The sequence below is a fragment of the Ascaphus truei genome, chromosome 6 (assembly GCF_040206685.1).
Source record: "Ascaphus truei isolate aAscTru1 chromosome 6, aAscTru1.hap1, whole genome shotgun sequence".
NCBI classification, from domain to species: Eukaryota; Metazoa; Chordata; class Amphibia; order Anura; family Ascaphidae; genus Ascaphus; species Ascaphus truei.
Window position 1 is genome coordinate 89,754,544 of NC_134488.1, and position 23,564 is coordinate 89,778,107.

Genomic DNA, 23,564 nt, shown 5'->3' on the forward strand with positions numbered 1-23,564 from the left:
AAATGAAACAACAATATATTGCAAGAGAACGTTATTCAGTGGATTTATTTTCACATCTATAATATAACATTTTCATTGCTTTTGTGGATTTGGTGTATCTATGCATACTTTATATGTACATTAAGAGGGTATTTTAGGTCGAAGAATAAAACACATGTTCATGCAATAATGGCAACAATATAACCATTTTAAAAGTAATATACCATCATAAACAAATACCTGAAACACAAAATGTTTAAAATATATGTATATATTTGGGTAACACCCCTTCATTTACTATCTCATGCAATGCTGTAGACATGTTTTTAAAAAACAATTTCTTTTTAAATACTATTTAACCCCTTCAGTGGGGCAGCTCCCTCTGGCACTGATAGGGTTAAGTTAGGTCAATTGCATTTTTTTTCAATGTAATACATACTGAACACTGATAAATAAAACACAATTTTATTGTACATAGCAACACTGTCCTTTACTGCTAGCAAACACTCGGTTTATCTGTGCACAGCGCTGGCTGCCAGGGGTCGCTGTTCTGCATTTCCCTTCGCTCTTTACAGTGGCTCATTTTTCTTCTTTTTAGCTGCTTTGCAGTTCAAGGTTCTATTTCCAATTCATTTTCACCTGATCTTTCCGTGTTCTTTTCAGACTTGTTACACCTTGCCACAGTCTTGCCTTATTTCAATACATTGATGCCCTTGCAGCAAGCAGCACAAAGGGCCAAATGAGAGGACGCACACAAACTACAATATGGCCACAAGTCGCCATGGGAAGTTACTAGGGGATGCAGATCATTTTAATCTTTAACCCCCTAATACCATAATGCTTTTTTATTCAAACCCTTGCAGTTCCACTTAAAAATAGGTATTTACAGGATTGTAAAAAACTAGCAACCTGTTTTTTTAGCATTACGATTGACAAAATATTGAAATGCTCAATAAAAAGCTCATAGCGACAGAGCTTCTTGTTACAGTGAAGAGCCTCCCTCTCTCACCGGGTGCAGTGGTGTGTGCTTGTAATCCCAGCTGCTTGGGAGGTTGAGACTGTTGGATCTCTTGAGTCTGGGAGTTCTGGCCTGCACTGCGCTATGTTGAACGGGTGTCCATGCTAAGTTCGGCATCAATATGGTGGTCCCAGGGGAGCTCGGAACCACCAGGTTGCTCTAACGAGAAGTGAACCGGCCCAGATCGGAAACGGAGCAGGTCAAAACCCCCGTGCCGATCAGTAGTGGGATAGCGCCTGTGAATAGCCATTGTAGAACAGCCTGGACAACATAGTGAGACGCAGTCTTTTTTTATTCCTAATAATAATTTTCAGGTGTTTTCCATTCAATTTCAATGTGCACCAAAAATACATTGCAAACATGTATTTTTTCATTCAATATTGCTACTTAGACTACTACTATCATTTATTAAAACAGCACCCATGTAAACTGCTGTGCTAACCAAAGGGTTACAAAAAAACATTTCCTATACACAATCTGGCCAATCTAATTTATTATGATATAATAGCTTAGGGGAAACCAGGGAGCTTACAATCCAAATGAAACAACAATATATTGCAAGAGAACGTTATTCAGTGGTTTTATTTTCACATCTATAATATAACATTTTCATTGCTTTTGTGGATTTGGTGTATCTATGCATACTTTATATGTACATTAAGAGGGTATTTTAGGTCGAAGAATAAAACACATGTTCATGCAATAATGGCAACAATATAACCATTTTAAAAGTAATATACCATCATAAACAAATACCTGAAACACAAAATGTTTAAAATATATGTATATATTTGGGTAACACCCCTTCATTTACTATCTCATGCAATGCTGTAGACATGTTTTTAAAAAACGATTTCTTTTTAAATACTATTTAACCCCTTCAGTGGGGCAGCTCCCTCTGGCACTGATAGGGTTAAGTTAGCTCAATTGCATTTTTTTTCAATGTAATACATACTGAACACTGATAAATAAAGCACAATTTTATTGTACATAGCAACACTGTCCTTTACTGCTAGCAAACACTTGGTTTATCTGTGCACAGCGCTGCCATGGGTCGCTGTTCTGCATTTCCCTTCGCTCTTTACAGTGGCTCATTTCTCTTCTTTTTAGCTGCTTTGCAGTTCAAGGTTCTATTTCCAATTCATTTTCACCTGATCTTTCCGTGTTCTTTTCAGACTTGTTACACCTTGCCACAGTCTTGCCTTATTTCAATACATTGATGCCCTTGCAGCAAGCAGCACAAAGGGCCAAATGAGAGGACGCACACAAACTACAATATGGCCACAAGTCGCCATGGGAAGTTACTAGGGGATGCAGATCATTTTAATCTTTAACCCCCTAATACCATAATGCTTTTTTATTCAAACCCTTGCAGTTCCACTTAAAAAAAGGTATTTACAGGATTGTAAAAAACTAGCAACCTGTTTTTTTAGCATTACGATTGACAAAATATTGAAATGCTCAATGAAAAGCTCATAGCGACAGAGCTTCTTGTTACAGTGAAGAGCCTCCCTCTCTCACCGGGTGCAGTGGTGTGTGCTTGTAATCCCAGCTGCTTGGGAGGTTGAGACTGTTGGATCTCTTGAGTCCGGGAGTTCTGACCTGCACTGCGCTATGTTGAACGGGTGTCCATGCTAAGTTCGGCATCAATATGGTGCTCCCAGGGGAGCTCGGAACCACCAGGTTGCTCTAACGAGAGGTGAACCGGCCCAGATCGGAAACGGAGCAGGTCAAAACCCCCGTGCCGATCAGTAGTGGGATAGCGTCTGTAAATAGCCATTGTAGAACAGCCTGGACAACATAGTGAGACGCAGTCTTTTTTATTCCTAATAATAATTTTCAGGTGTTTTCCATTCAATTTCAATGTGCACCAAATATACATTGCAAACATGTATTTTTTCATTCAATATTGCTACTTAGACTACTACTATCATTTATTAAAACAGCACCCATGTAAACTGCTGTGCTAACCAAGGGGTTACAAAAAAACATTTCCTATACACAATCTGGCCAATCTAATTTATTATGATATAATAGCTTAGGGGAAACCAGGGAGCTTACAATCCAAATGAAACAACAATATATTGCAAGAGAACGTTATTCAGTGGTTTTATTTTCACATCTATAATATAACATTTTCATTGCTTTTGTGGATTTGGTGTATCTATGCATACTTTATATGTACATTAAGAGGGTATTTTAGGTCGAAGAATAAAACACATGTTCATGCAATAATGGCAACAATATAACCATTTTAAAAGTAATATACCATCATAAACAAATACCTGAAACACAAAATGTTTAAAATATATGTATATATTTGGGTAACACCCCTTCATTTACTATCTCATGCAATGCTGTAGACATGTTTTTAAAAAACCATTTCTTTTTAAATACTATTTAACCCCTTCAGTGGGGCAGCTCCCTATGGCACTGATAGGGTTAAGTTAGGTCAATTGCATTTTTTTTCAATGTAATACATACTGAACACTGATAAATAAAACACAATTTTATTGTACATAGCAACACTGTCCTTTACTGCTAGCAAACACTCGGTTTATCTGTGCACAGCGCTGCCAGGGGTCGCTGTTCTGCATTTCCCTTCGCTCTTTACAGTGGCTCATTTCTCTTCTTTTTAGCTGCTTTGCAGTTCAAGGTTCTATTTCCAATTCATTTTCACCTGATCTTTCCTTGTTCTTTTCAGACTTGTTACACCTTGCCACAGTCTTGCCTTATTTCAATACATTGATGCCCTTGCAGCAAGCAGCACAAAGGGCCAAATGAGAGGACGCACACAAACTACAATATGGCCACAAGTCGCCATGGGAAGTTACTAGGGGATGCAGATCATTTTAATCTTTAACCCCCTAATACCATAATGCTTTTTTATTCAAACCCTTGCAGTTCCACTTAAAAAAAGGTATTTACAGGATTGTAAAAAACTAGCAACCTGTTTTTTTAGCATTACGATTGACAAAATATTGAAATGCTCAATGAGAGGCTCATAGCGACAGAGCTTCTTGTTACAGTGAAGAGCCGCCCTCTCTCACCGGGTGCAGTGGTGTGTGCCTGTAATCCCAGCTGCTTGGGAGGTTGAGACTTTTGGATCTCTTGAGTCCGGGAGTTCTGGCCTGCACTGCGCTATGTTGAACGGGTGTCCATGCTAAGTTCGGCATCAATATGGTGCTCCCAGGGGAGCTCGGAACCACCAGGTTGCTCTAACGAGAGGTGAACCGGCCCAGATCGGAAACGGAGCAGGTCAAAACCCCCGTGCCGATCAGTAGTGGGATAGCGCCTGTGAATAGCCATTGTAGAACAGCCTGGACAACATAGTGAGACGCAGTCTTTTTTATTCCTAATAATAATTTTCAGGTGTTTTCCATTCAATTTCAATGTGCACCAAATATACATTGCAAACATGTATTTTTTCATTCAATATTGCTACATAGACTACTACTATCATTTATTAAAACAGCACCCATGTAAACTGCTGTGCTAACCAAAGGGTTACAAAAAAACATTTCCTATACACAATCTGGCCAATCTAATTTATTATGATATAATAGCTTAGGGGAAACCAGGGAGCTTACAATCCAAATGAAACAACAATATATTGCAAGAGAACGTTATTCAGTGGTTTTATTTTCACATCTATAATATAACATTTTCATTGCTTTTGTGGATTTGGTGTATCTATGCATACTTTATATGTACATTAAGAGGGTATTTTAGGTCGAAGAATAAAACACATGTTCATGCAATAATGGCAACAATATAACCATTTTAAAAGTAATATACCATCATAAACAAATACCTGAAACACAAAATGTTTAAAATATATGTATATATTTGGGTAACACCCCTTCATTTACTATCTCATGCAATGCTGTAGACATGTTTTTAAAAAACGATTTCTTTTTAAATACTATTTAACCCCTTCAGTGGGGCAGCTCCCTCTGGCACTGATAGGGTTAAGTTAGGTCAATTGCATTTTTTTTCAATGTAATACATACTGAACACTGATAAATAAAACACAATTTTATTGTACATAGCAACACTGTCCTTTACTGCTAGCAAACACTCGGTTTATCTGTGCACAGCGCTGCCAGGGGTCGCTGTTCTGCATTTCCCTTCGCTCTTTACAGTGGCTCATTTCTCTTCTTTTTAGCTGCTTTGCAGTTCAAGGTTCTATTTCCAATTCATTTTCACCTGATCTTTCCTTGTTCTTTTCAGACTTGTTACACCTTGCCACAGTCTTGCCTTATTTCAATACATTGATGCCCTTGCAGCAAGCAGCACAAAGGGCCAAATGAGAGGACGCACACAAACTACAATATGGCCACAAGTCGCCATGGGAAGTTACTAGGGGATGCAGATCATTTTAATCTTTAACCCCCTAATACCATAATGCTTTTTTATTCAAACCCTTGCAGTTCCACTTAAAAAAAGGTATTTACAGGATTGTAAAAAACTAGCAACCTGTTTTTTTAGCATTACGATTGACAAAATATTGAAATGCTCAATGAAAAGCTCATAGCGACAGAGCTTCTTGTTACAGTGAAGAGCCTCCCTCTCTCACCGGGTGCAGTGGTTTGTGCTTGTAATCCCAGCTGCTTGGGAGGTTGAGACTGTTGGATCTCTTGAGTCCGGGAGTTCTGACCTGCACTGCGCTATGTTGAACGGGTGTCCATGCTAAGTTCGGCATCAATATGGTGCTCCCAGGGGAGCTCGGAACCACCAGGTTGCTCTAACGAGAGGTGTACCGGCCCAGATCGGAAACGGAGCAGGTCAAAACCCCCGTGCCGATCAGTAGTGGGATAGCGCCTGTAAATAGCCTTTGTAGAACAGCCTGGACAACATAGTGAGACGCAGTCTTTTTTATTCCTAATAATAATTTTCAGGTGTTTTCCATTCAATTTCAATGTGCACCAAATATACATTGCAAACATGTATTTTTTCATTCAATATTGCTACTTAGACTACTACTATCATTTATTAAAACAGCACCCATGTAAACTGCTGTGCTAACCAAGGGGTTACAAAAAAACATTTCCTATACACAATCTGGCCAATCTAATTTATTATGATATAATAGCTTAGGGGAAACCAGGGAGCTTACAATCCAAATGAAACAACAATATATTGCAAGAGAACGTTATTCAGTGGTTTTATTTTCACATCTATAATATAACATTTTCATTGCTTTTGTGGATTTGGTGTATCTATGCATACTTTATATGTACATTAAGAGGGTATTTTAGGTCGAAGAATAAAACACATGTTCATGCAATAATGGCAACAATATAACCATTTTAAAAGTAATATACCATCATAAACAAATACCTGAAACACAAAATGTTTAAAATATATGTATATATTTGGGTAACACCCCTTCATTTACTATCTCATGCAATGCTGTAGACATGTTTTTAAAAAACCATTTCTTTTTAAATACTATTTAACCCCTTCAGTGGGGCAGCTCCCTATGGCACTGATAGGGTTAAGTTAGGTCAATTGCATTTTTTTTCAATGTAATACATACTGAACACTGATAAATAAAACACAATTTTATTGTACATAGCAACACTGTCCTTTACTGCTAGCAAACACTCGGTTTATCTGTGCACAGCGCTGCCAGGGGTCGCAGTTATGCATTTCCCTTCGCTCTTTACAGTGGCTCATTTCTCTTCTTTTTAGCTGCTTTGCAGTTCAAGGTTCTATTTCCAATTCATTTTCACCTGATCTTTCCTTGTTCTTTTCAGACTTGTTACACCTTGCCACAGTCTTGCCTTATTTCAATACATTGATGCCCTTGCAGCAAGCAGCACAAAGGGCCAAATGAGAGGACGCACACAAACTACAATATGGCCACAAGTCGCCATGGGAAGTTACTAGGGGATGCAGATCATTTTAATCTTTAACCCCCTAATACCATAATGCTTTTTTATTCAAACCCTTGCAGTTCCACTTAAAAAAAGGTATTTACAGGATTGTAAAAAACTAGCAACCTGTTTTTTTAGCATTACGATTGACAAAATATTGAAATGCTCAATGAGAGGCTCATAGCGACAGAGCTTCTTGTTACAGTGAAGAGCCGCCCTCTCTCACCGGGTGCAGTGGTGTGTGCCTGTAATCCCAGCTGCTTGGGAGGTTGAGACTGTTGGATCTCTTGAGTCCGGGAGTTCTGGCCTGCACTGCGCTATGTTGAACGGGTGCCCATGCTAAGTTCGGCATCAATATGGTGCTCCCAGGGGAGCTCGGAACCACCAGGTTGCTCTAACGAGAGGTGAACCGGCCCAGATCGGAAACGGAGCAGGTCAAAACCCCCGTGCCGATCAGTAGTGGGATAGCGCCTGTGAATAGCCATTGTAGAACAGCCTGGACAACATAGTGAGACGCAGTCTTTTTTATTCCTAATAATAATTTTCAAGTGTTTTCCATTCAATTTCAATGTGCACCAAATATACATTGCAAACATGTATTTTTTCATTCAATATTGCTACTTAGACTACTTCTATCATTTATTAAAACAGCACCCATGTAAACTGCTGTGCTAACCAAAGGGTTACAAAAAAACATTTCCTATACACAATCTGGCCAATCTAATTTATTATGATATAATAGCTTAGGGGAAACCAGGGAGCTTACAATCCAAATGAAACAACAATATATTGCAAGAGAACGTTATTCAGTGGTTTTATTTTCACATCTATAATATAACATTTTCATTGCTTTTGTGGATTTGGTGTATCTATGCATACTTTATATGTACATTAAGAGGGTATTTTAGGTCGAAGAATAAAACACATGTTCATGCAATAATGGCAACAATATAACCATTTTAAAAGTAATATACCATCATAAACAAATACCTGAAACACAAAATGTTTAAAATATATGTATATATTTGGGTAACACCCCTTCATTTACTATCTCATGCAATGCTGTAGACATGTTTTTAAAAAACCATTTCTTTTTAAATACTATTTAACCCCTTCAGTGGGGCAGCTCCCTCTGGCACTGATAGGGTTAAGTTAGGTCAATTGCATTTTTTTTCAATGTAATACATACTGAACACTGATAAATAAAACACAATTTTATTGTACATAGCAACACTGTCCTTTACTGCTAGCAAACACTCGGTTTATCTGTGCACAGCGCTGGCTGCCAGGGGTCGCTGTTCTGCATTTCCCTTCGCTCTTTACAGTGGCTCATTTCTCTTCTTTTTAGCTGCTTTGCAGTTCAAGGTTCTATTTCCAATTCATTTTCACCTGATCTTTCCGTGTTCTTTTCAGACTTGTTACACCTTGCCACAGTCTTGCCTTATTTCAATACATTGATGCCCTTGCAGCAAGCAGCACAAAGGGCCAAATGAGAGGACGCACACAAACTACAATATGGCCACAAGTCGCCATGGGAAGTTACTAGGGGATGCAGATCATTTTAATCTTTAACCCCCTAATACCATAATGCTTTTTTATTCAAACCCTTGCAGTTCCACTTAAAAAAAGGTATTTACAGGATTGTAAAAAACTAGCAACCTGTTTTTTTAGCATTACGATTGACAAAATATTGAAATGCTCAATGAAAAGCTCATAGCGACAGAGCTTCTTGTTACAGTGAAGAGCCTCCCTCTCTCACCGGGTGCAGTGGTGTGTGCTTGTAATCCCAGCTGCTTGGGAGGTTGAGACTGTTGGATCTCTTGAGTCCGGGAGTTCTGGCCTGCACTGCGCTATGTTGAACGGGTGTCCATGCTAAGTTCGGCATCAATATGGTGGTCCCAGGGGAGCTCGGAACCACCAGGTTGCTCTAACGAGAAGTGAACCGGCCCAGATCGGAAACGGAGCAGGTCAAAACCCCCGTGCCGATCAGTAGTGGGATAGCGCCTGTGAATAGCCATTGTAGAACAGCCTGGACAACATAGTGAGACGCAGTCTTTTTTATTCCTAATAATAATTTTCAGGTGTTTTCCATTCAATTTCAATGTGCACCAAATATACATTGCAAACATGTATTTTTTCATTCAATATTGCTACTTAGACTACTACTATCATTTATTAAAACAGCACCCATGTAAACTGCTGTGCTAACCAAGGGGTTACAAAAAAACATTTCCTATACACAATCTGGCCAATCTAATTTATTATGATATAATAGCTTAGGGGAAACCAGGGAGCTTACAATCCAAATGAAACAACAATATATTGCAAGAGAACGTTATTCAGTGGTTTTATTTTCACATCTATAATATAACATTTTCATTGCTTTTGTGGATTTGGTGTATCTATGCATACTTTATATGTACATTAAGAGGGTATTTTAGGTCGAAGAATAAAACACATGTTCATGCAATAATGGCAACAATATAACCATTTTAAAAGTAATATACCATCATAAACAAATACCTGAAACACAAAATGTTTAAAATATATGTATATATTTGGGTAACACCCCTTCATTTACTATCTCATGCAATGCTGTAGAAATGTTTTTAAAAAACCATTTCTTTTTAAATACTATTTAACCCCTTCAGTGGGGCAGCTCCCTATGGCACTGATAGGGTTAAGTTAGGTCAATTGCATTTTTTTTCAATGTAATACATACTGAACACTGATAAATAAAACACAATTTTATTGTACATAGCAACACTGTCCTTTACTGCTAGCAAACACTCGGTTTATCTGTGCACAGCGCTGCCAGGGGTCGCTGTTCTGCATTTCCCTTCGCTCTTTACAGTGGCTCATTTCTCTTCTTTTTAGCTGCTTTGCAGTTCAAGGTTCTATTTCCAATTCATTTTCACCTGATCTTTCCTTGTTCTTTTCAGACTTGTTACACCTTGCCACAGTCTTGCCTTATTTCAATACATTGATGCCCTTGCAGCAAGCAGCACAAAGGGCCAAATGAGAGGACGCACACAAACTACAATATGGCCACAAGTCGCCATGGGAAGTTACTAGGGGATGCAGATCATTTTAATCTTTAACCCCCTAATACCATAATGCTTTTTTATTCAAACCCTTGCAGTTCCACTTAAAAAAAGGTATTTACAGGATTGTAAAAAACTAGCAACCTGTTTTTTTAGCATTACGATTGACAAAATATTGAAATGCTCAATGAGAGGCTCATAGCGACAGAGCTTCTTGTTACAGTGAAGAGCCGCCCTCTCTCACCGGGTGCAGTGGTGTGTGCCTGTAATCCCAGCTGCTTGGGAGGTTGAGACTGTTGGATCTCTTGAGTCCGGGAGTTCTGGCCTGCACTGCGCTATGTTGAACGGGTGTCCATGCTAAGTTCGGCATCAATATGGTGCTCCCAGGGGAGCTCGGAACCACCAGGTTGCTCTAACGAGAGGTGAACCGGCCCAGATCGGAAACGGAGCAGGTCAAAACCCCCGTGCCGATCAGTAGTGGGATAGCGCCTGTGAATAGCCATTGTAGAACAGCCTGGACAACATAGTGAGACGCAGTCTTTTTTATTCCTAATAATAATTTTCAGGTATTTTCCATTCAATTTCAATGTGCACCAAATATACATTGCAAACATGTATTTTTTCATTCAATATTGCTACTTAGACTACTACTATCATTTATTAAAACAGCACCCATGTAAACTGCTGTGCTAACCAAAGGGTTACAAAAAAACATTTCCTATACACAATCTGGCCAATCTAATTTATTATGATATAATAGCTTAGGGGAAACCAGGGAGCTTACAATCCAAATGAAACAACAATATATTGCAAGAGAACGTTATTCAGTGGTTTTATTTTCACATCTATAATATAACATTTTCATTGCTTTTGTGGATTTGGTGTATCTATGCATACTTTATATGTACATTAAGAGGGTATTTTAGGTCGAAGAATAAAACACATGTTCATGCAATAATGGCAACAATATAACCATTTTAAAAGTAATATACCATCATAAACAAATACCTGAAACACAAAATGTTTAAAATATATGTATATATTTGGGTAACACCCCTTCATTTACTATCTCATGCAATGCTGTAGACATGTTTTTAAAAAACGATTTCTTTTTAAATACTATTTAACCCCTTCAGTGGGGCAGCTCCCTCTGGCACTGATAGGGTTAAGTTAGGTCAATTGCATTTTTTTTCAATGTAATACATACTGAACACTGATAAATAAAACACAATTTTATTGTACATAGCAACACTGTCCTTTACTGCTAGCAAACACTCGGTTTATCTGTGCACAGCGCTGGCTGCCAGGGGTCGCTGTTCTGCATTTCCCTTCGCTCTTTACAGTGGCTCATTTCTCTTCTTTTTAGCTGCTTTGCAGTTCAAGGTTCTATTTCCAATTCATTTTCACCTGATCTTTCCGTGTTCTTTTCAGACTTGTTACACCTTGCCACAGTCTTGCCTTATTTCAATACATTGATGCCCTTGCAGCAAGCAGCACAAAGGGCCAAATGAGAGGACGCACACAAACTACAATATGGCCACAAGTCGCCATGAGAAGTTACTAGGGGATGCAGATCATTTTAATCTTTAACCCCCTAATACCATAATGCTTTTTTATTCAAACCCTTGCAGTTCCACTTAAAAAAAGGTATTTACAGGATTGTAAAAAACTAGCAACCTGTTTTTTTAGCATTACGATTGACAAAATATTGAAATGCTCAATGAGAAGCTCATAGCGACAGAGCTTCTTGTTACAGTGAAGAGCCGCCCTCTCTCACCGGGTGCAGTGGTGTGTGCCTGTAATCCCAGCTGCTTGGGAGGTTGAGACTGTTGGATCTCTTGAGTCCGGGAGTTCTGGCCTGCACTGCGCTATGTTGAACGGGTGTCCATGCTAAGTTCGGCATCAATATGGTGCTCCCAGGGGAGCTCGGAACCACCAGGTTGCTCTAACGAGAGGTGAACCGGCCCAGATCGGAAACGGAGCAGGTCAAAACCCCCGTGCCGATCAGTAGTGGGATAGCGCCTGTGAATAGCCATTGTAGAACAGCCTGGACAACATAGTGAGACGCAGTCTTTTTTATTCCTAATAATAATTTTCAAGTGTTTTCCATTCAATTTCAATGTGCACCAAATATACATTGCAAACATGTATTTTTTCATTCAATATTGCTACTTAGACTACTTCTATCATTTATTAAAACAGCACCCATGTAAACTGCTGTGCTAACCAAAGGGTTACAAAAAAACATTTCCTATACACAATCTGGCCAATCTAATTTATTATGATATAATAGCTTAGGGGAAACCAGGGAGCTTACAATCCAAATGAAACAACAATATATTGCAAGAGAACGTTATTCAGTGGTTTTATTTTCACATCTATAATATAACATTTTCATTGCTTTTGTGGATTTGGTGTATCTATGCATACTTTATATGTACATTAAGAGGGTATTTTAGGTCGAAGAATAAAACATGTTCATGCAATAATGGCAACAATATAACCATTTTAAAAGTAATATACCATCATAAACAAATACCTGAAACACAAAATGTTTAAAATATATGTATATATTTGGGTAACACCCCTTCATTTACTATCTCATGCAATGCTGTAGACATGTTTTTAAAAAACGATTTCTTTTTAAATACTATTTAACCCCTTCAGTGGGGCAGCTCCCTCTGGCACTGATAGGGTTAAGTTAGGTCAATTGCATTTTTTTTCAATGTAATACATACTGAACACTGATAAATAAAACACAATTTTATTGTACATAGCAACACTGTCCTTTACTGCTAGCAAACACTCGGTTTATCTGTGCACAGCGCTGGCTGCCAGGGGTCGCTGTTCTGCATTTCCCTTCGCTCTTTACAGTGGCTCATTTCTCTTCTTTTTAGCTGCTTTGCAGTTCAAGGTTCTATTTCCAATTCATTTTCACCTGATCTTTCCGTGTTCTTTTCAGACTTGTTACACCTTGCCACAGTCTTGCCTTATTTCAATACATTGATGCCCTTGCAGCAAGCAGCACAAAGGGCCAAATGAGAGGACGCACACAAACTACAATATGGCCACAAGTCGCCATGGGAAGTTACTAGGGGATGCAGATCATTTTAATCTTTAACCCCCTAATACCATAATGCTTTTTTATTCAAACCCTTGCAGTTCCACTTAAAAAAAGGTATTTACAGGATTGTAAAAAACTAGCAACCTGTTTTTTTAGCATTACGATTGACAAAATATTGAAATGCTCAATGAAAAGCTCATAGCGACAGAGCTTCTTGTTACAGTGAAGAGCCTCCCTCTCTCACCGGGTGCAGTGGTGTGTGCTTGTAATCCCAGCTGCTTGGGAGGTTGAGACTGTTGGATCTCTTGAGTCCGGGAGTTCTGGCCTGCACTGCGCTATGTTGAACGGGTGTCCATGCTAAGTTCGGCATCAATATGGTGGTCCCAGTGGAGCTCGGAACCACCAGGTTGCTCTAACGAGAAGTGAACCGGCCCAGATCGGAAACGGAGCAGGTCAAAACCCCCGTGCCGATCAGTAGTGGGATAGCGCCTGTGAATAGCCATTGTAGAACAGCCTGGACAACATAGTGAGACGCAGTCTTTTTTATTCCTAATAATAATTTTCAGGTGTTTTCCATTCAATTTCAATGTGCACCAAATATACATTGCAAACATGTATTTTTTCATTCAATATTGCTACTTAGACTACTACTATCATTTATTAAAACAGCACCCATGTAAACTGCTGTGCTAACCAAAGGGTTACAAAAAAACATTTCCTATACACAATCTGGCCAATCTAATTTATTATGATATAATAGCTTAGGGGAAACCAGGGAGCTTACAATCCAAATGAAACAACAATATATTGCAAGAGAACGTTATTCAGTGGTTTTATTTTCACATCTATAATATAACATTTTCATTGCTTTTGTGGATTTGGTGTATCTATGCATACTTTATATGTACATTAAGAGGGTATTTTAGGTCGAAGAATAAAACACATGTTCATGCAATAATGGCAACAATATAACCATTTTAAAAGTAATATACCATCATAAACAAATACCTGAAACACAAAATGTTTAAAATATATGTATATATTTGGGTAACACCCCTTCATTTACTATCTCATGCAATGCTGTAGACATGTTTTTAAAAAACGATTTCTTTTTAAATACTATTTAACCCCTTCAGTGGGGCAGCTCCCTCTGGCACTGATAGGGTTAAGTTAGGTCAATTGCATTTTTTTTCAATGTAATACATACTGAACACTGATAAATAAAACACAATTTTATTGTACATAGCAACACTGTCCTTTACTGCTAGCAAACACTCGGTTTATCTGTGCACAGCGCTGGCTGCCATGGGTCGCTGTTCTGCATTTCCCTTCGCTCTTTACAGTGGCTCATTTCTCTTCTTTTTAGCTGCTTTGCAGTTCAAGGTTCTATTTCCAATTCATTTTCACCTGATCTTTCCGTGTTCTTTTCAGACTTGTTACACCTTGCCACAGTCTTGCCTTATTTCAATACATTGATGCCTTTGCAGCAAGCAGCACAAAGGGCCAAATGAGAGGACGCACACAAACTACAATATGGCCACAAGTCGCCATGGGAAGTTACTAGGGGATGCAGATCATTTTAATCTTTAACCCCCTAATACCATAATGCTTTTTTATTCAAACCCTTGCAGTTCCACTTAAAAAAAGGTATTTACAGGATTGTAAAAAACTAGCAACCTGTTTTTTTAGCATTACGATTGACAAAATATTGAAATGCTCAATGAAAAGCTCATAGCGACAGAGCTTCTTGTTACAGTGAAGAGCCTCCCTCTCTCACCGGGTGCAGTGGTGTGTGCTTGTAATCCCAGCTGCTTGGGAGGTTGAGACTGTTGGATCTCTTGAGTCCGGGAGTTCTGGCCTGCACTGCGCTATGTTGAACGGGTGTCCATGCTAAGTTCGGCATCAATATGGTGGTCCCAGGGGAGCTCGGAACCACCAGGTTGCTCTAACGAGAAGTGAACCGGCCCAGATCGGAAACGGAGCAGGTCAAAACCCCCGTGCCGATCAGTAGTGGGATAGCGCCTGTGAATAGCCATTGTAGAACAGCCTGGACAACATAGTGAGACGCAGTCTTTTTTATTCCTAATAATAATTTTCAGGTGTTTTCCATTCAATTTCAATGTGCACCAAATATACATTGCAAACATGTATTTTTTCATTCAATATTGCTACTTAGACTACTACTATCATTTATTAAAACAGCACCCATGTAAACTGCTGTGCTAACCAAAGGGTTACAAAAAAACATTTCCTATACACAATCTGGCCAATCTAATTTATTATGATATAATAGCTTAGGGGAAACCAGGGAGCTTACAATCCAAATGAAACAACAATATATTGCAAGAGAACGTTATTCAGTGGTTTTATTTTCACATCTATAATATAACATTTTCATTGCTTTTGTGGATTTGGTGTATCTATGCATACTTTATATGTACATTAAGAGGGTATTTTAGGTCGAAGAATAAAACACATGTTCATGCAATAATGGCAACAATATAACCATTTTAAAAATAATATACCATCATAAACAAATACCTGAAACACAAAATGTTTAAAATATATGTATATATTTGGGTAACACCCCTTCATTTACTATCTCATGCAATGCTGTAGACATGTTTTTAAAAAACGATTTCTTTTTAAATACTATTTAACCCCTTCAGTGGGGCAGCTCCCTCTGGCACTGATAGGGTTAAGTTAGGTCAATTGCATTTTTTTTCAATGTAATACATACTGAACACTGATAAATAAAACACAATTTTATTGTACATAGCAACACTGTCCTTTACTGCTAGCAAACACTCGGTTTATCTGTGCACAGCGCTGCCAGGGGTCGCTGTTCTGCATTTCCCTTCGTTCTTTACAGTGGCTCATTTCTCTTCTTTTTAGCTGCTTTGCAGTTCAAGGTTCTATTTCCAATTCATTTTCACCTGATCTTTCCTTGTTCTTTTCAGACTTGTTACACCTTGCCACAGTCTTGCCTTATTTCAATACATTGATGCCCTTGCAGCAAGCAGCACAAAGGGCCAAATGAGAGGACGCACACAAACTACAATATGGCCACAAGTCGCCATGGGAAGTTACTAGGGGATGCAGATCATTTTAATCTTTAACCCCCTAATACCATAATGCTTTTTTATTCAAACCCTTGCAGTTCCACTTAAAAAAAGGTATTTACAGGATTGTAAAAAACTAGCAACCTGTTTTTTTAGCATTACGATTGACAAAATATTGAAATGCTCAATAAAAAGCTCATAGCGACAGAGCTTCTTGTTACAGTGAAGAGCCTCCCTCTCTCACCGGGTGCAGTGGTGTGTGCTTGTAATCCCAGCTGCTTGGGAGGTTGAGACTGTTGGATCTCTTGAGTCCGGGAGTTCTGGCCTGCACTGCGCTATGTTGAACGGGTGTCCATGCTAAGTTCGGCATCAATATGGTGCTCCCAGGGGAGCTCGGAACCACCAGGTTGCTCTAACGAGAGGTGAACCGGCCCAGATCGGAAACGGAGCAGGTCAAAACCCCCGTGCCGATCAGTAGTGGGATAGCGCCTGTGAATAGCCATTGTAGAACAGCCTGGACAACATAGTGAGACGCAGTCTTTTTTATTCCTAATAATAATTTTCAGGTGTTTTCCATTCAATTTCAATGTGCACCAAATATACATTGCAAACATGTATTTTTTCATTCAATATTGCTACTTAGACTACTACTATCATTTATTAAAACAGCACCCATGTAAACTGCTGTGCTAACCAAAGGGTTACAAAAAAACATTTCCTATACACAATCTGGCCAATCTAATTTATTATGATATAATAGCTTAGGTGAAACCAGGGAGCTTACAATCCAAATGAAACAACAATATATTGCAAGAGAACGTTATTCAGTGGTTTTATTTTCACATCTATACTATAACATTTTCATTGCTTTTGTGGATTTGGTGTATCTATGCATACTTTATATGTACATTAAGAGGGTATTTTAGGTCGAAGAATAAAACACATGTTCATGCAATAATGGCAACAATATAACCATTTAAAAGTAATATACCATCATAAACAAATACCTGAAACACAAAATGTTTAAAATATATGTATATATTTGGGTAACACCCCTTCATTTACTATCTCATGCAATGCTGTAGACATGTTTTTAAAAAACGATTTCTTTTTAAATACTATTTAACCCCTTCAGTGGGGCAGCTCCCTCTGGCACTGATAGGGTTAAGTTAGCTCAATTGCATTTTTTTTCAATGTAATACATACTGAACACTGATAAATAAAACACAATTTTATTGTACATAGCAACACTGTCCTTTACTGCTAGCAAACACTCGGTTTATCTGTGCACAGCGCTGCCATGGGTCGCTGTTCTGCATTTCCCTTCGCTCTTTACAGTGGCTCATTTCTCTTCTTTTTAGCTGCTTTGCAGTTCAAGGTTCTATTTCCAATTCATTTTCACCTGATCTTTCCTTGTTCTTTTCAGACTTGTTACACCTTGCCACAGTCTTGCCTTATTTCAATACATTGATGCCCTTGCAGCAAGCAGCACAAAGGGCCAAATGAGAGGACGCACACAAACTACAATATGGCCACAAGTCGCCATGGGAAGTTACTAGGGGATGCAGATCATTTTAATCTTTAACCCCCTAATACCATAATGCTTTTTTATTCAAACCCTTGCAGTTCCACTTAAAAAAAGGTATTTACAGGATTGTAAAAAACTAGCAACCTGTTTTTTTAGAATTACGATTGACAAAATATTGAAATGCTCAATGAAAAGCTCATAGCGACAGAGCTTCTTGTTACAGTGAAGAGCCTCCCTCTCTCACCGGGTGCAGTGGTGTGTGCTTGTAATCCCAGCTGCTTGGGAGGTTGAGACTGTTGGATCTCTTGAGTCCGGGAGTTCTGACCTGCACTGCGCTATGTTGAACGGGTGTCCATGCTAAGTTCGGCATCAATATGGTGGTCCCAGGGGAGCTCGGAACCACCAGGTTGCTCTAACGAGAGGTGAACCGGCCCAGATCGGAAACGGAGCAGGTCAAAACCCCCGTGCCGATCAGTAGTGGGATAGCGCCTGTGAATAGCCATTGTAGAACAGCCTGGACAACATAGTGAGACGCAGTCTTTTTTATTCCTAATAATAATTTTCAGGTGTTTTCCATTCAATTTCAATGTGCACCAAATATACATTGCAAACATGTATTTTTTCATTCAATATTGCTACTTAGACTACTACTATCATTTATTAAAACAGCACCCATGTAAACTGCTGTGCTAACCAAGGGGTTACAAAAAAACATTTCCTATACACAATCTGGCCAATCTAATTTATTATGATATAATAGCTTAGGGGAAACCAGGGAGTTTACAATCCAAATGAAACAACAATATATTGCAAGAGAACGTTATTCAGTGGTTTTATTTTCACATCTATAATATAACATTTTCATTGCTTTTGTGGATTTGGTGTATCTATGCATACTTTATATGTACATTAAGAGGGTATTTTAGGTCGAAGAATAAAACACATGTTCATGCAATAATGGCAACAATATAACCATTTTAAAAGTAATATACCATCATAAACAAATACCTGAAACACAAAATGTTTAAAATATATGTATATATTTGGGTAACACCCCTTCATTTACTATCTCATGCAATGCTGTAGACATGTTTTTAAAAAACGATTTCTTTTTAAATACTATTTAACCCCTTCAGTGGGGCAGCTCCCTCTGGCACTGATAGGGTTAAGTTAGGTCAATTGCATTTTTTTTCAATGTAATACATACTGAACACTGATAAATAAAACACAATTTTATTGTACATAGCAACACTGTCCTTTACTGCTAGCAAACACTCGGTTTATCTGTGCACAGCGCTGCCAGGGGTCGCTGTTCTGCATTTCCCTTCGCTCTTTACAGTGGCTCATTTCTCTTCTTTTTAGCTGCTTTGCAGTTCAAGGTTCTATTTCCAATTCATTTTCACCTGATCTTTCCTTGTTCGTTTCAGACTTGTTACACCTTGCCACAGTCTTGCCTTATTTCAATACATTGATGCCCTTGCAGCAAGCAGCACAAAGGGCCAAATGAGAGGACGCACACAAACTACAATATGGCCACAAGTCGCCATGGGAAGTTACTAGGGGATGCAGATCATTTTAATCTTTAACCCCCTAATACCATAATGCTTTTTTATTCAAACCCTTGCAGTTCCACTTAAAAAAAGGTATTTACAGGATTGTAAAAAACTAGCAACCTGTTTTTTTGGAATTACGATTGACAAAATATTGAAATGCTCAATGAAAAGCTCATAGCGACAGAGCTTCTTGTTACAGTGAAGAGCCTCCCTCTCTCACCGGGTGCAGTGGTGTGTGCTTGTAATCCCAGCTGCTTGGGAGGTTGAGACTGTTGGATCTCTTGAGTCCGGGAGTTCTGACCTGGACTGCGCTATGTTGAACGGGTGTCCATGCTAAGTTCGGCATCAATATGGTGCTCCCAGGGGAGCTCGGAACCACCAGGTTGCTCTAACGAGAGGTGAACCGGCCCAGATCGGAAACGGAGCAGGTCAAAACCCCCGTGCCGATCAGTAGTGGGATAGCGCCTGTGAATAGCCATTGTAGAACAGCCTGGACAACATAGTGAGACGCAGTCTTTTTTATTCCTAATAATAATTTTCAGGTGTTTTCCATTCAATTTCAATGTGCACCAAATATACATTGCAAACATGTATTTTTTCATTCAATATTGCTACTTAGACTACTACTATCATTTATTAAAACAGCACCCATGTAAACTGCTGTGCTAACCAAGGGGTTACAAAAAAACATTTCCTATACACAATCTGGCCAATCTAATTTATTATGATATAATAGCTTAGGGGAAACCAGGGAGCTTACAATCCAAATGAAACAACAATATATTGCAAGAGAACGTTATTCAGTGGTTTTATTTTCACATCTATAATATAACATTTTCATTGCTTTTGTGGATTTGGTGTATCTATGCATACTTTATATGTACATTAAGAGGGTATTTTAGGTCGAAGAATAAAACACATGTTCATGCAATAATGGCAACAATATAACCATTTTAAAAGTAATATACCATCATAAACAAATACCTGAAACACAAAATGTTTAAAATATATGTATATATTTGGGTAACACCCCTTCATTTACTATCTCATGCAATGCTGTAGACATGTTTTTAAAAAACGATTTCTTTTTAAATACTATTTAACCCCTTCAGTGGGGCAGCTCCCTCTGGCACTGATAGGGTTAAGTTAGGTCAATTGCATTTTTTTTCAATGTAATACATACTGAACACTGATAAATAAAACACAATTTTATTGTACATAGCAACACTGTCCTTTACTGCTAGCAAACACTCGGTTTATCTGTGCACAGCGCTGCCAGGGGTCGCTGTTCTGCATTTCCCTTCGCTCTTTACAGTGGCTCATTTCTCTTCTTTTTAGCTGCTTTGCAGTTCAAGGTTCTATTTCCAATTCATTTTCACCTGATCTTTCCTTGTTCTTTTCAGACTTGTTACACCTTGCCACAGTCTTGCCTTATTTCAATACATTGATGCCCTTGCAGCAAGCAGCACAAAGGGCCAAATGAGAGGACGCACACAAACTACAATATGGCCACAAGTCGCCATGGGAAGTTACTAGGGGATGCAGATCATTTTAATCTTTAACCCCCTAATACCATAATGCTTTTTTATTCAAACCCTTGCAGTTCCACTTAAAAAAAGGTATTTACAGGATTGTAAAAAACTAGCAACCTGTTTTTTTAGAATTACGATTGACAAAATATTGAAATGCTCAATGAAAAGCTCATAGCGACAGAGCTTCTTGTTACAGTGAAGAGCCTCCCTCTCTCAACGGGTGCAGTGGTGTGTGCTTGTAATCCCAGCTGCTTGGGAGGTTGAGACTGTTGGATCTCTTGAGTCCGGGAGTTCTGACCTGCACTGCGCTATGTTGAACGGGTGTCCATGCTAAGTTCGGCATCAATATGGTGCTCCCAGGGGAGCTCGGAACCACCAGGTTGCTCTAACGAGAGGTGAACCGGCCCAGATCAGAAACGGAGCAGGTCAAAACCCCCGTGCCGATCAGTAGTGGGATAGCGCCTGTGAATAGCCATTGTAGAACAGCCTGGACAACATAGTGAGACGCAGTCTTTTTTATTCCTAATAATAATTTTCAGGTGTTTTCCATTCAATTTCAATGTGCACCAAATATACATTGCAAACATGTATTTTTTCATTCAATATTGCTACTTAGACTACTACTATCATTTATTAAAACAGCACCCATGTAAACTGCTGTGCTAACCAAGGGGTTACAAAAAAACATTTCCTATACACAATCTGGCCAATCTAATTTATTATGATATAATAGCTTAGGGGAAACCAGGGAGCTTACAATCCAAATGAAACAACAATATATTGCAAGAGAACGTTATTCAGTGGTTTTATTTTCACATCTATAATATAACATTTTCATTGCTTTTGTGGATTTGGTGTATCTATGCATACTTTATATGTACATTAAGAGGGTATTTTAGGTCGAAGAATAAAACACATGTTCATGCAATAATGGCAACAATATAACCATTTTAAAAGTAATATACCATCATAAACAAATACCTGAAACACAAAATGTTTAAAATATATGTATATATTTGGGTAACACCCCTTCATTTACTATCTCATGCAATGCTGTAGACATGTTTTTAAAAAACGATTTCTTTTTAAATACTATTTAACCCCTTCAGTGGGGCAGCTCCCTCTGGCACTGATAGGGTTAAGTTAGGTCAATTGCATTTTTTTTCAATGTAATACATACTGAACACTGATAAATAAAACACAATTTTATTGTACATAGCAACACTGTCCTTTACTGCTAGCAAACACTCGGTTTATCTGTGCACAGCGCTGCCAGGGGTCGCTGTTCTGCATTTCCCTTCGCTCTTTACAGTGGCTCATTTCTCTTCTTTTTAGCTGCTTTGCAGTTCAAGGTTCTATTTCCAATTCATTTTCACCTGATCTTTCCTTGTTCTTTTCAGACTTGTTACACCTTGCCACAGTCTTGCCTTATTTCAATACATTGATGCCCTTGCAGCAAGCAGCACAAAGGGCCAAATGAGAGGACGCACACAAACTACAATATGGCCACAAGTCGCCATGGGAAGTTACTAGGGGATGCAGATCATTTTAATCTTTAACCCCCTAATACCATAATGCTTTTTTATTCAAACCCTTGCAGTTCCACTTAAAAAAAGGTATTTACAGGATTGTAAAAAACTAGCAACCTGTTTTTTTAGCATTACGATTGACAAAATATTGAAATGCTCAATGAAAAGCTCATAGCGACAGAGCTTCTTGTTACAGTGAAGAGCCTCCCTCTCTCACCGGGTGCAGTGGTGAGTTCCTGTAATCCCAGCTGCTTGGGAGGTTGAGACTGTTGGATCTCTTGAGTCCGGGAGTTCTGGCCTGCACTGCGCTATGTTGAACGGGTGTCCATGCTAAGTTCGGCATCAATATGGTGCTCCCAGGGGAGCTCGGAACCACCAGGTTGCTCTAACGAGAGGTGAACCGGCCCAGATCGGAAACGGAGCAGGTCAAAACCCCCGTGCCGATCAGTAGTGGGATAGCGCCTGTAAATAGCCATTGTAGAACAGCCTGGACAACATAGTGAGACGCAGTCTTTTTTATTCCTAATAATAATTTTCAGGTGTTTTCCATTCAATTTCAATGTGCACCAAATATACATTGCAAACATGTATTTTTTCATTCAATATTGCTACTTAGACTACTACTATCATTTATTAAAACAGCACCCATGTAAACTGCTGTGCTAACCAAAGGGTTACAAAAAAACATTTCCTATACACAATCTGGCCAATCTAATTTATTATGATATAATAGCTTAGGGGAAACCAGGGAGCTTACAATCCAAATGAAACAACAATATATTGCAAGAGAACGTTATTCAGTGGTTTTATTTTCACATCTATAATATAACATTTTCATTGCTTTTGTGGATTTGGTGTATCTATGCATACTTTATATGTACATTAAGAGGGTATTTTAGGTCGAAGAATAAAACACATGTTCATGCAATAATGGCAACAATATAACCATTTTAAAAGTAATATACCATCATAAACAAATACCTGAAACACAAAATGTTTAAAATATATGTATATATTTGGGTAACACCCCTTCATTTACTATCTCATGCAATGCTGTAGACATGTTTTTAAAAAACGATTTCTTTTTAAATACTATTTAACCCCTTCAGTGGGGCAGCTCCCTCTGGCACTGATAGGGTTAAGTTAGGTCAATTGCATTTTTTTTCAATGTAATACATACTGAACACTGATAAATAAAACACAATTTTATTGTACATAGCAACACTGTCCTTTACTGCTAGCAAACACTCGGTTTATCTGTGCACAGCGCTGCCAGGGGTCGCTGTTCTGCATTTCCCTTCGCTCTTTACAGTGGCTCATTTCTCTTCTTTTTAGCTGCTTTGCAGTTCAAGGTTCTATTTCCAATTCATTTT